At 42.8% G+C, this 14229-nt stretch overlaps 1 protein-coding gene across 2 annotated transcripts in view; it reads left to right on the top strand.

The window, feature by feature from the left end:
- LOC137344693 (chemokine-like protein TAFA-5) overlaps positions 1–14229 on the top strand; it is a 266481-nt gene that overhangs the window by 153611 nt on the left and 98641 nt on the right. The gene's annotated exons all lie outside the window — the stretch shown is intronic.

Genomic DNA, 14229 nt, shown 5'->3' with positions numbered 1-14229 from the left:
CACCTGAGAGGGCAGACAGGACCTTGGTTTAATGTCTCATCCGAAAGACCGCATCTCCGACAGTGCAGTGCTCCCCAGTAAAAAAAGTATTGCACTGAAGTGTCAGCCTAGATTATGTGCTTAAGACTCTGGAGTGGAACTTGAACCCACAATCTTCCGACTCAGGCGAGATTGCTATCACTGAGCCAAGGCTGACACCTTATTGTTATTGCCAAAAGGTAATTTAGTCAACAACAATAAAGAAGGAAAATGTGGCATTGGATCACATTAACCTGAAATGATCTGGAGCTGAAGTACTAGAAGGAGTCGAGCATATACTGGCAACTTAGACCACATTCCAGTTCTTTAGTTTACATTTGTATGTTTTCCTTGTTTCTGATCTTCACAGTTGCTATGGGCCTACCATTCCTCTTTTCACTAAAAATGGGAGGAAAACATGTCTTGATCTAAATTAACAAACATTAACAAATGTTGAGAAGATTGAGCTTTCAGTTGTGCAATTTGTGAGAATGTAAATGGTTAGTGGTTATGTAAAAGTAGCAGTGAATCTCAATGCACCTGTAAGAATGATCCTTTAAGATGTTTCAAGCAGAGAATGAACCACTTAACCTGTATAAACATCAAAATGTTTATTAATCCAGCTGTGCAAATTTTTGGTGGAGATGGTCAGTCTTCTCCCAATACAAGGAAAGGGGAAAGCACCATTTGTTTTATCACATGAAAAGTGCTGTAAAAGTACAAGTTATTATTATTGTGGCAAGTGAAATAATATAAGTGAAAATAGCAGAGATGTCCAAATTATTTTATTTCTATGATGAGAGAGAAAACATACTGCAGAAATAAATTTCTGTGAATCAAATTACCATGTACGAGTACTCACTGCTCCTATATCTAAAGGCGAAATGGGTAAATAATAGGAAGGGTCAGCATACAGCAAGTGGTGGAGCCCCAGTTAGGGTTGATTTGTTGATAGAGAGTTTAGAAGGTGCTGGGACTATTGGAAGAGAGAGTGGAACTAATGACGTACCATATCAATGATATATTCTATGATTTGCATCAGCATGTCCAGATATACTAAGCATATAATAATGCATGAAATGACAATACATACCCAAATGAATAGGGGTGTTTGTACATTTATATGATGGGATGAAAAAACATATAAGGATGTGAGTGAAGGAACACTCCTGAGCAAAGGCTGAAGGGTGTAAAGTGCACCACACTCCCTCTTGGATTAATGGTGAGGAATTCAAGCACTTTAACACAGTACGAAGAGAGACAGACATACTTAGTACTGTCCATTAGAAGATGGTGTAGCTGGATCCTCTTACTTTGCTGATCTAGTAAGTTCATTGAACTTTTTTTCTGCATTACATTTCTGTATTTGGGGTGGTGGTATTAGCACTGATTGTCCTGGCCACCTCCCTGCCATTGTCACTGTACTGTTCTCCTTGGAGGTCTATGCTACTCTGTTTCAAACAAGGTCTCTCCCTCCTCTGCCTGACTTCATCCAGCAGCAAGTCCACAACTGCATCCAAGAACCTGGGAGACCTCTGTCCTCCTGCACACCTGCCAGACATATTTTTCAACAAAAATATTCTGCTCTGCTGTAAATCCCTTTTTGTGGATGTCTGGCCCTTTAAACTACTGCAAATCATACAATGGCACACTGGTACCCTTTCCCCTACAGGCGAGCTCTGAATTAGAGGCATTCCTGATGCTTGGAGCTCACCCCAAATATATAACTTCCACACCAGGACTATTGAAAAGGCATAATTTGCTAAATGTTTTCTTTGAACACTACCAAATATACTCAGTCTTTTCTGATCGTTGCCCCTGAAAGCACAGTGTAGAAATGCACCAAATACAAGAATAATCCACTTTTGGTTCCTAGTCTATGCTGAGTTATATCAATCTAATCAGTTTGGGAGTGGGAGACATTGCAGTTTGCTTCAGCATCCCTTTGCTAGGGAGGAGAAAAATTGACTATGCTTCTCAATGCTTATCACTATCTAGTAGCTCATGCTGGAAGTGCATGGGTAGGGATGACGTTGGTTTGAGCTTTAATGGTTCCAATGGATAAATTACCCATCAACATCACTGTCCACACATGAAGACTGGGATTATCAAATGACTGCTCATATCCTTATTACCATACACCAGCAAGAGCCATGACTTTCAGGAGACGAGATGTACAAGAACACTGGAGTGAAAATTGAAGAACTAACATTAAAAATAGATTCTTCACATCCAAGTATGCAGCAATTAATCTTCATTATAAAAACTAATAGAACTGGCAATAGACACACAGCATTCAGAAACGAGTGGAGGCATTAGGAGGTGGAGCAGCATCTGCAAACTTGATATGGGAGGCTGAACAGGAGAAAATTATTTTAAGTGCTGGAATGAAGGCAAATGTCAAGAGTTGTGTGTATTATTCTGTTTATTTTTCTTTTCATGGCTTTTTAGCATATAGAGAATTAACATTGTACTATCTGATTATTGAAGTGTTAGTTGGAAGCTCCCTCGTGCATTTTGCATAATTTCTCTACAGGAGCCCAGGCTCTTCCGAACAGACAGTACTTTTCAAATTTCTTCTGGCATAACCTTTTTGTTTATATTCTGTATTTATTTCCTTTTGTTAGATTTTTCATCTACAGTTTTGCACATAAAATAAGCCTGCTCAATTGGCAACCGGGTAGTCATAGTAACAACAGCACCTGAATAGCTGAAGAAACAAGAATGAAATCCTGCAATATGTAGGTGGAGAAAAAAAAAGCATCTGTCATCTTGTGATGGTGCCACCTCAAAGCTTTGATCTCACCAGCAAAGTTTTTGAGGTTACAAATTACTTTTGAAGCCAGTGCCACCCAGAAAGCTTGAAAGGGGTAAAGGTTCGTCCTAATCCTAATTTAAGTTAAAAAAATGTGATCAGTCTTTGTGGAATTTGTAAAGCAAGCACGTTAATAAGAAAAAAGAGCTGATGAAAGATTAGTAAGACATCGCTCTGCTTTATGTACTGCAATGTGGATTGATGCCAACACAATTTATTAATATGGGTTGGTTTTCAACCCTGTCGTTGGCATTGAAAAACAGAGACTTCCACCTTTTGTGATATCAAACCAATACCCATTCCCGCCCCACAATTAATACATTTCTTGGTAGGCTTTGTTACAATCAAAGTGACGCTTATGTACTCGGGGATTTAACCTTGCTAATGCAGTGTATATATGCACCATACATTTTAAGGTTGCCAGCTATTAATATAGATTACTCTTAGGAACTGAAACAGAGAGGCAATTTGTCTTCACTTGAAGGATGTCAAAAAGGTTGTGAGTTTATATTCTCAGGTGCGGATTCGCTGCAGACAAATATGAAGTACACGCAGAAGACAGACATAAACCGAAATCATGCAAATCCAAACTTCTCAAATGTTATTTTACCTTGGAAATTGTTTGATTTTTGAAAAATGGTGAATTAAATTCTGTTTTTCCCAGAATGTTTACTGCTCAATTTTTTTTTTAACTTGGTGGTAACAGGTATCAACCACCACTAAAGGTAGAGCATGTGACAATTTGTGGTGGGTCAAGAATTTACAAACTGTCTATTGTTTTTACCACTTTTAAAAGGCCAGTAGGGATAAGGTTCACTGTTTTTTACTACTGATTTTCATTTTTTAAAAGCCTCTTGCTTTGGATATGGCTGGTCTTGTCATTGGAAGCCAAAAATACATTTTCCTCATTGAAACCATGCTCCCAGTTACCACTTAAATGGACCCTCTGAAATCTCTTTCCTGTCAGTAGAAGCTGAGTTCCTGATCTAAACGGGAACAAAGCACTGGAAAGCAGGTTATTTGAATATTTTCACTGGCTCATTGTTGCTACTAATAGAAAATACACCAAGGAGTAGGTAGGCAGATTTACCAGCAGCTAAAACAAAAATCCACTGGGATATTTCTTCCATACAAATGTGATTCTGCCCCACTGCACATATGAATGCAATGTTTTCAGAACTATGTAGTGAAATATTCTTATTCAATATATTTAAACACAATTTTATTAAGGAGGCAATATTGCCATTCTCTGCTCACTTAGCTTGCAAGTCTAATAAGTTGACCAGAAGGAGAAATGTTTTCATTCCCCCTTTAATGAGCATCAAGTAATGGAGTGTTACCGATTTCACTTTTGTAAGATTTTAAAATCTTTTCTGGTCAGTGTAAATTAGCACTATTTGCACAAATCATAACCTAATTTGCAAAATGGGGTAACTTCCAGATTAAAGGGGGATAAGTATTCTGATGCTCACCCCAATATTTGTCATACCTTGATGAAATTGTCAACCTGCATGGTTGTATGGTGGATTAAGGAGTCGTCATTAATTTTACATTTTGTAACCTTCCCTCGAGGGCTTCTGTGACTGTGCCTCCTGTCAGTCATCTTAAATTCCTCCTTTGCTGATGTTTCTGATTACTGAAATCATTTGATTCAGGACATGGTTGAAGCTTTCTCCATATTGAACCTAATCACAGTGAAAGTAATATTTTTAAAAAATCTGTGTAATCAAATGAGCATGGTTAACTCTGGGAGATATAGGAGTCAATTTTCGGATGGCCGAGCGGGTGCGTTCGTGGCGGGGAGGGGGCTCCTAAAATTGGGGATTACTGGAGCGGGTCCAGAGCCCGGCTCCAACCCGCCCACTTCCGGGTTCCCCAATGTCGTGAATCAGTGCACACGCAGCCCCCTTATGCGGGACTCCCACTGGCAATCAAAGCCGGTAGGATCCCACTTCAGATCATTATCTGGGTATTGAGGTCGTTTACAGACCTCATTAGTTGGAGATTTTAGGAGGATTCAGATTTTGGACTACCCAGAGCGTGTTTCCCATGCTGGGGGAAACACTCCCTGTTTAAACAGACGTGTTGCAGCCAGCAGCCAGTGGCAGCTGCAAAGGTCCATTTAACAGGTGCGGGGTAAACCCTCATTCATTGCGGCAGGGCACTCTGTCACCTCAGACAAAGTTTTGCCTGCCAAACCGTTGTCTCCACACTCCAAATTATTAAATCATACCCTAAACTCTGCTGTTCAAACACATTTACCTACTTTGTGGACCCCCTCACACTCACACCGTCAGGATTTGGGGGGTGGGGGGTCCATTGCTGCATTCATCACTCCATTGGAGGACGAGCAACATCACCAGCTTCGCCAGGCATGCCATCCACCTCTGCCACGTGGAGTTACACAACACAGTGCTGCGCAACAGGCACCTGCACAAAGTAGTCGTGCAACTACACATACACCCACTGTAAGGTGACACAATGGGTGGCATCAAGGGTGTTCATGGAGAACCTCATGAAAGGGCCTTATTGCCCAAGCCAGTCAAGAATGGCCAAGACGTGGCAGTAGTGGTGACAATGTAATATGTAATTTGAGTTGATCAGAAATCAAATCTAAGTAAAAACCATGACAAACCCTCAAACACCCTTGTGCATCCCCTTCATGCTCATGATACATTTGCCTTACGCTTCCTACTACACATATGTGATGCATGCCCTCTGGCTGCAGCACAGGTAGTGGCAGGTGGGGTGAGGCTGACCGTGATAGAGATGCATGAGAGGGTGAGTATGAGACAGAGCCATGAGATTGTATGAGGATTGGGTTGATTGGTAGTGGTGGGATGAGTACTGGTGAGGTGAGGAAGTGCAGGTAAGATGAGGATGAGGGTTCAGTGGGTGTGAGGAGTGATGTGATAGAGTAGTGTTGGCAGTGCAGAAGGAGATGTGGGGTGGGGGCGGTGATGTGGCAGACGGAGTGTAGGGGAATGAGTAAGAGTACTCACTTCGGCTGACCTGGTTAGGTCATTGAAGCGCCTCCTGCACTGTATGCAGGTGCGTGATATGTTGGTGGTGCTGGTGACTTCCTCTGCCATCTCGAGCCAGGCTTTCATGGTGGCAGAGACAGAACACTTCCCCCCATCCGCCTGGTGGAAGATCTCCCTCTTCCTCCTCCTCCTCCTCACTCCATCCAGTAAGATCTGGAGTGAGGCATCATTAAACCTGGGAGCAGCCTTTCCCCTGGACTGCTCCATGCTGTAATTTTGCCTATTTTCTGCAACATCAGTCAGTGGAGGACTGCCCCCTTAAATAGGACTCCTCCAGCTGACAGCCTATGATGCAGGCGCGCAGTCCGCCCGCTGTGCAGCTTTCCAGCGCGAAACCCAGAAGCCAAGGTAAGTGGCTTCAATTTACTTACGATCGCGTGCCAAACCCACCGATTTCACTGGGTGCGTTACCCATAGCCTTTTATATTCACGATGTTTGTTAACAACGAGTATGCTAGCAATTACAGGGTATTGTGTAACATCATGATCGAGTGATTGGCCTTTTCTTCCAAATCAAGCTGTGCTATAATATTTGTTTTGCATTATACGAGAGAGGTGACTTCACTTAAATTTTTCACTTAAAACCTCTTGCGTTCCGGTGTCTATCCAATCATACCCAAAGCATCTGTAGCAATGGCTTCTCCCCCCATCCCACCACACATTGTTACCTCTGGAGTCCCCCAAGGATTTATCCTTGGCACCCTCCAGTTCCTCATCTACATGCTGATTCCCGGTGACATCTTCCAAAGACATGGGAGGTGGATTTTCACTCCCCTCGCTTGGTGGAAAGCAGGCGGGGCCCAATTAAGATGGAGCGGGAGACGTACCCACTTCTGTCCTGCTCCAATCTGGCCGACTGGAATTTTAAATTACAGTTGGCGAGGCCACCCGATGCAAACCGACAGGTTCCTCTTTAAATATGCAGATTGGGCTCCGGTGACATCGTCGGGCAGCAGTGCCCCTCCTGGCACCACAAGGAAACCTTGGGCCCCCCGTGCCCCAGGCTTCCACCCCATCTCCCCTGACTGGGCTTCTCCTCCAGGAGCGCTTACCTTGTGCCTCTTGCTGCCCGTTTTGGTGAGGAAGTTGGCAAGCGGCATGCTAATGGGGCCCGGCCATTAAAATGGCTGAGCCTGCCTGCCGCCTCTCCTGGACAAGCCATGCTCTTTGCCGTTCTGGAGTTAAAATTGAACCCATGGTGCCAGGTTTCACATGTATGCTGATGACACCCAGTTCTACCTCTTTATCACCCCTCTCGGTCCGTTCACTGCCTCTGTGTTGTCAGTCTGCTTTTCCGACATCAAGTCCTGGATGAGCTGCAACTTCCTCTGGTTAAGCAGCATCTTCGGTCCCTGCCACAAAGACCGAACTCTGCTAATGACTACCATGGTACCTCACTCTCAGCGCCTCTTGTCTCAGCTGATTCTCTTCCTCTGCCACTATTATGCAGAACAAGAATATGCCCACATGGGAAAATCACATGTAACAATGTTTCAGCGTAAAACCGGTGTAAATCGCATATAAAGTTACTCGATAATTTCCTTGGCGATAAAAACGCCATATTACCGAAATTTTCCAGGAAATTTCAGGCCAAATTGATTGATCCTAAGTCTAAACCCTCCCCCCGCCACAAAAAATCATCCAACATTTTGGAACATTGTACTATGTCTACATCTTATTTTATTCAGACTCTATTCTTAGAGAAGTGCAGAAATGGGCAAAGCAAATAATAAATGGCTAGAAATGTGTTGCAGTTATCCCACGGGCAGTGCTAATGGGGCTTTGCCTGTGGAATAAATAAAATGCATGGTGCAATTTCTGATCAAACAAGTCTAAGGAGTGTTTAAGTCAGGTTAAAAAATTCAGATGTTGAGTACACAAATTAGCCCATCCTGGCACTAAGAAATTATGTCACCAAGTGTGTGACTAGTTTGCTTCATGATTTTCCTCAAATCATATGTGCTACAAAAAAAATCTCTTAGAAAGTTTAAACTCTGCAGATCAATGATGTTTGCTTCTATTCTCTATCTTTTTATAGCTTAAGAAGTTATTCACATTGGACCAAATACTATTTGTTGCAGTAAATAGACATTATTAGAACTGTTTTCTCTACCATGTAATTGCTCCCATGAATTGTTATATTCGAATTCACTTTGTCTTGCCGTATCTGGATACGGAATAGCTCACCTTTCAAGCCAAATCTGATTCATTAATAAGGATTGGTAAAATGCTAAGCTCATTTTATAATTGCTAATATAAGAACAGAAAATGCTGAAAAATCCCAGCAGTTCTGTCAGCATCTGTTAAGAAAAAAACAACAGGTTATGATGTTTTGGCTGACCACTCAATGCCATAACCTGTTTTTTATATAGATACTGATGGACTTGCTGTGTATTTCTAATATTTTCTGTTTTTATTCAAGGTTTCCAGCATTTGCAGTTTTTTCTTTTTAATTATAGATCTTACCATTTGTATATCTTTGAATTACCATTATATTACTTGGCTAAATTTATTTGATTGCCGCAGCTTTAATAATAAGTCTGAAGTGATCTAAAGAAAATGTTTTATACATTGGGGGAAAAATTCAACTTTGGCAGGGGCACAAAATGGGCGTTAGATCGGCTGCCCGCTATACACCCTGCCTGATTCCATTGAAGTCAGTAGAAAGAAAAATCGGACAGGGTGTATAATAAGCAGCCAATCTACCCACCTGTTTTGCTTCCCTGCCGAAGTTGAATTTTACTCCCTCTGTTCTTAATAATTCCGTGATGTACACCAACTAAAAACATCAAAAGCACATTCTTATGAAGTTAATACTCATGTTTCTCTTTCTCTGTCTCTTTCTCTATGTAAAAGCTGATTTAACCAATGTGCACTCCCAGTGGGGAGCTTTGCTTGCCGGTCGCATATATCGGGAAATCTCAGCTCGCTGTCCACAATTTTCCATCCACTATAATTGGGATATTGTGGCCAGTGCTTATGCGATTCAATGGTTTGCAGAGCTGGCTGGGAAGGCTTCCTACTGGTAGCGCACATTTATAAAGTTGGTCCAATGTGCCTCATATGCTTCAGTCGTCACACTTTGTATCAAACATGCACAAATCACAACTGAATAATCTTAATATACACGAAAAAAGAAAGGAATGCAGACATTTCTTGCTGGGTATTGTGACCATGTGACAACCTGTCCTCCCCCCCGCCCCGCCCCGCCTAGCTCTGCAATCCCCTCCAGCTGTATATCTCCTCCTAAATGCTCTGTTCCTCTCATAACAGCATCCCCTACCACTCCCTTCACTCCACTATTGGTTCTAGAGCTTTCAGCCACCTTGATCCTACTATTTGGAGCTCCTTCTCTAAACCTCTCCATCTTGCTTTTGGTTACTCTTAATCTCTCCCTTTCTGTCATGGTGTCTGTTTCTATTATACCTATTTGTGAAGTGCTTTGGGATGTTTCTTTATAAAGGTGTTATATAAAGCTGCTGTTGTTCTTCTCCCCAAGCAGAATAATCAAAAATTGACACATCGAGAGAAACATCCAAAGGCAAGAGCAATTAGTCTCAAATTGCCCAGTGGCCTTAAAGGGACAGGCCACAAGATTGTATGGGGTGTGATCCCGGTAGTCATACCTTGATCGCGCCTGCCAATGTCTTCAGCATTGACACCATCAGAGTTTGTGGGGTCAGTGGAGGGCACCTCAATAGCATTTCGGGCCAGCCTGGTGTTGTGATTCTACCCCAATAAAAATGCTGCTGTTAACTCCAAACCTGGCCGCCGTGGTAGGGCTACCCAGGCCACTTTCCCCCTCGTCCTCCTTCGGAAACTCCATATAGTCCCCCCCCACCCTCAGACGTAGAATGATGCAAAAAGAAAAAAAGGTTAAAAGTTGGCTGACAAAGTTCATTAATCGTTATTCTTCTGTGGTACAGGAGCATTTTCTAAGTAGATAACTTTTTTTCAAACATTTTAGTAAATTAACTTTTCATGGTTCAGAATTTATTGGATTATTTCATTGCTTTTTGGGAGCATGCTGAGAGGACAGAACATTGATGCAAATGATACGCAACTGGGTCATTGATTTTCTTAGTTGTTCATTTGCATATTAATGACACTCATAGCTTTGCAAGTGGAAAATATCAAACTTCTGATTTGGTGCACACTGGTTAATGGTAATTGTGTTTCCACTAGGAAGCTCTGAAAATCAGGCCCCAAGCCAGGAAAAAAAAAATAAGACTTGCCAGAAATTGATTCTGTTAGGTTTGGACATCTCTGGGCAGGGAGAAAGATGCTGGAAATACACAGGAGGTCTTTCAACACTTGAAAAGAGAAAAGTCAGTTTAACATTTCAGGTTGAGAGCCTTCATCAGAACTGAAAAAGGAAGCCAAGCATGCCCCTTTATAGGACTGACTGAAGGTCCTTTTTAATTCTGCCTCGATACAGTCCAGGTCTTGGGAGAGTGACGCCAAAACAATCTTCTTGTGATGATCTCCCGTTTTTTAATATTTGAAGTCTGCCACTAGTCTCCTGCAGGTTCTTTACAGGCCAATTGGGTGCACAGAGACCAACATTTCTGTGTGTGCATGGAGTGTCCCATCCATGCACATGTGAAGTGCCTCAGAATAATTAGATTTTCGAACTGTATTGGCAGAGAGCTGCCATGGATCTCAAAATGTCATCATATCATTTCGAAATGAAAGGTTTGCTCAAAGCTTAGAGGATGATCTGTGGTGGTAATTCTAGGGAGGTGAGTTAATTCTTTTTAATAGACTAGCTATTAACTGGAGTCTGACCAAGGCTTGGTGCCAGTATTTTTCTTTCTGGAACTACCCCTGGGACTGCAATTTAAGCACTGTGACAGATACAGAAACCCAGAACTCTACAGTATCATGAGCAATCACAGAGGGCCACTCATTGGTCTTGGTGTCTACGTTTTGCCTCGTGTATCACTCTGAAAAATATTAGCATAAAAATTATTGTTCGTGATATTAGGAGATAAGCACAACACATTGGTTTGACACTCCTCCATTCATTATATTAACAGAAGAATTTGAAAAGCATTAACACCTCAGCTAAAATAACAGAGACAGAATTTCATGTGACTACATTAAATGTTTGTCTGATGATTATCACAAACAATATTTTTGAGACTATTGTGTGATTCATCACTGTTTCAGCTACAAAACAACAAATGCAAATTATTTTTGCAATTCAATTTCTTCTCACATGCAATGGGCCTGCTTGCAATGTGATTGTTGTTGACGGTGGGAGAAAGAAAACTGATTGTAATTTGGCAAGGGCCGTGACTTATAGATGCAGTAACGGAAAATCATATGGCTCCTTCTGGAAATCCTTGAAGGAACAAAGAATCCTTGGAGTTTACTAGTTGCAAATTTTACTTTTTCCGTGGCATTTGAATTTCAACCAAGTGAAGGATAGTTACATTCACTTGCAATACAATTACTATCTTGCATACCCTTTTTATGAAAAATATATGATTAAATACAATAAACCAAATGAATCCACTGTTTCAGCTATTTATTGCGTATGAATCAGGCTCTCAATTTGTTATATCTCCTATAACTTATTGATTGTAAAATACAATTTTATATCCTGTAACTTGTTAGCTGCATTGCTTTGAAAGGAATTCCCTTATGATGAACCTGTTCATGTTGTTACTGGATCTGTTATCAAACAAGGAGTGCAAAATATAAGGGACTCAATTACCATGGTTTTTGGTGGTTGTTCTTTTTTTAAAAAAGTTTCTTGGATTGGCATTCTCTTTTGCAGCTTATTTTTCTTGGGAAGCAGATATTCTGTGAGTTCAGTTTGTTCCAGACATTACTGGACTACAAAAATAAAATAAGGTTTTCAGCAAGACAATTAGAAGGAAGTGTAACCACAAAAAAAGAGTCTTTGTTGAATTCTCAAATTGAAGCATTTGCTCCAGCTGCAAGAACTGTTAGGTAAGTTATAGTCTTATACAATCTTGAGAAAACAAATCCACATTTGTTCCTGACATTGCTAGGACACTGACCTAAATTATTTCTGTAATCTGCTTACTATTTATATTTTGTGTGCGTACATGCGTAAATGTAATGTATATTGTCACCACCCCCCAAAATTCACAGTTCCAGAATAACAGGCAGGCATATAACTGATTCCAGTCTCTATGTATGCTAATCTTGAGCCAACTGCTCAGAGGTTTGTGAAACAATCCTAATACGACTTCACCAACAATTTGCCATACCTATCCTTGACAGTATAGTACCTGCCCTCCCAGCCTCCATGGCACAGTACCCACTCTCCAGAAACAGTACCTGCTCTCCACGACACAGTACCTGCCCTCCACGACGCAGTACCTGCCCTCCACGACACAGTACCTGCCCTCCACGACACAGTACCTGCCCTCCACGACACAGTACCTGCCCTCCACGACACAGTACCTGCCCTCCACGACACAGTACCTGCCCTCCACGACACAGTACCTGCCCTCCACGACACAGTACCTGCCCTCCACGACACAGTACCTGCCCTCCACGACACAGTACCTGCCCTCCACGACACAGTACCTGCCCTCCACGACGCAGTGCCTGCCCTCCACGACACAGTACCTGCCCTCCACAGCACAGTACCTGCCCTCCACGACGCAGTGCCTGCCCTCCACGACACAGTACCTGCCCTCCACGACACAGTACCTGCCCTCCACGACGCAGTGCCTGCCCTCCACGACACAGTACCTGCCCTCCACGACACAGTACCTGCCCTCCACGACGCAGTGCCTGCCCGCCGCGACACAGCGCCTGACCTCCACAGCACAGTACCTGCCCGCCACGACACAGTACCTGCCCTCCACGACACAGTACCTGCCCTCCACGACACAGTACCTGCCCTCCACGACACAGTACCTGCCCTCCACGACACAGTACCTGCCCGCCACGACACAGTACCTGCCCGCCACGACACAGTACCTGCCCTCCACGACACAGTACCTGCCCTCCACGACACAGTACCTGCCCGCCACGACACAGTACCTGCCCACCACGACAAAGTACCTGCCCGCCACGACACAGTACCTGCCCTCCACGACGCAGCACCTGCCCTCCACGACGCAGCACCTGCCCTCCACGACGCAGTACCTGCCCTCCACGACACAGTACCTGCCCTCCACGACACAGCACCTGCCCTCCACGACACAGCACCTGCCCTCCACGACACAGCACCTGCCCTCCACGACACAGTACCTGCCCTCCACGACACAGCACCTGCCCTCCACGACACAGCACCTGCCCTCCACGACACAGCACCTGCCCTCCACGACACAGTACCTGCCCTCCACGACACAGTACCTGCCCTCCACGACACAGTACCTGCCCTCCACGACACAGCACCTGCCCTCCACGACACAGTACCTGCCCTCCACGACACAGCACCTGCCCTCCACGACACAGTACCAGCCCTTCATAGCGCAGTACCTGCCTTCCATGGCGCAGTACCTGCCCTCAACCCTACAGCTCCTGCTGACAGCACAGCAAAGATTAGTAACTGAATGGAGTACATTTTTAAAATTAATATTTGCTTCAGTGGTGAGCCCAAATTCTAATTTTTGCCTGAGCAATGATTGGTAGATAAAGGGAATGTCGTAAGTATAGAGTATATGACTTTTCAGAAGATGTTCGTTAATGTGTTTCATAAATGGCTTGTTCGAAAAATTCAGACGTATGGTATAAGAAAAAAGTAACAGAATTGTCAGAAACTTGGCCAACAAATAGAAAGGATTTAGGATATTTGGGTGTTGCTCAGCTTGGAGAAGGGTTGGAAGTGATGATACATATAATATACCGATGATTTGTACTTATGCAAAGTATATCAGTTACAGGTAATACTTTATAGGTCAGGTGTTTGAAAGCAAATCATTTTAACTGCATATCATGTTAAATGTGCTTTCAAGATATAAGCAGATATTTATGGTCATTAACAATGTTCTATTACAGTAGATTGTATTAATATGTTTCTGATAGGATAGCATATTTTTCATCAAATGTTTTCCCATCAGTGCAGCTCAGGTTGCAGCTAAAACCTAATGAGTGTGCAAATAAATGCCGCAATTGTATTCACTGTCTCTTTATAGGCATTGTTTTCAGATTTGGGAATGATGACAAACTTTCATTTGTTAAATTTGCATATTTGTCATAGTAAACAATTTTACAACACCAAGTTATAGTCCAGCAATTTTATTTTAAATTCACAAGCTTTCGGAGGCTTCCCCCTTCGTCAGGTGAACGAAGGGGGAAGCCTCCGAAAGCTTGTGAATTTAAAATAAAATTGCTGGACTATAACTTGGTGTTGTAAAATTG

The sequence above is a fragment of the Heptranchias perlo genome, chromosome 27, assembly GCF_035084215.1.
Source record: "Heptranchias perlo isolate sHepPer1 chromosome 27, sHepPer1.hap1, whole genome shotgun sequence".
NCBI classification, from domain to species: domain Eukaryota; kingdom Metazoa; phylum Chordata; class Chondrichthyes; order Hexanchiformes; family Hexanchidae; genus Heptranchias; species Heptranchias perlo.
Note: the sequence above shows the minus strand (reverse complement) of the source record. Positions and strands in the feature narration are given on the sequence as shown.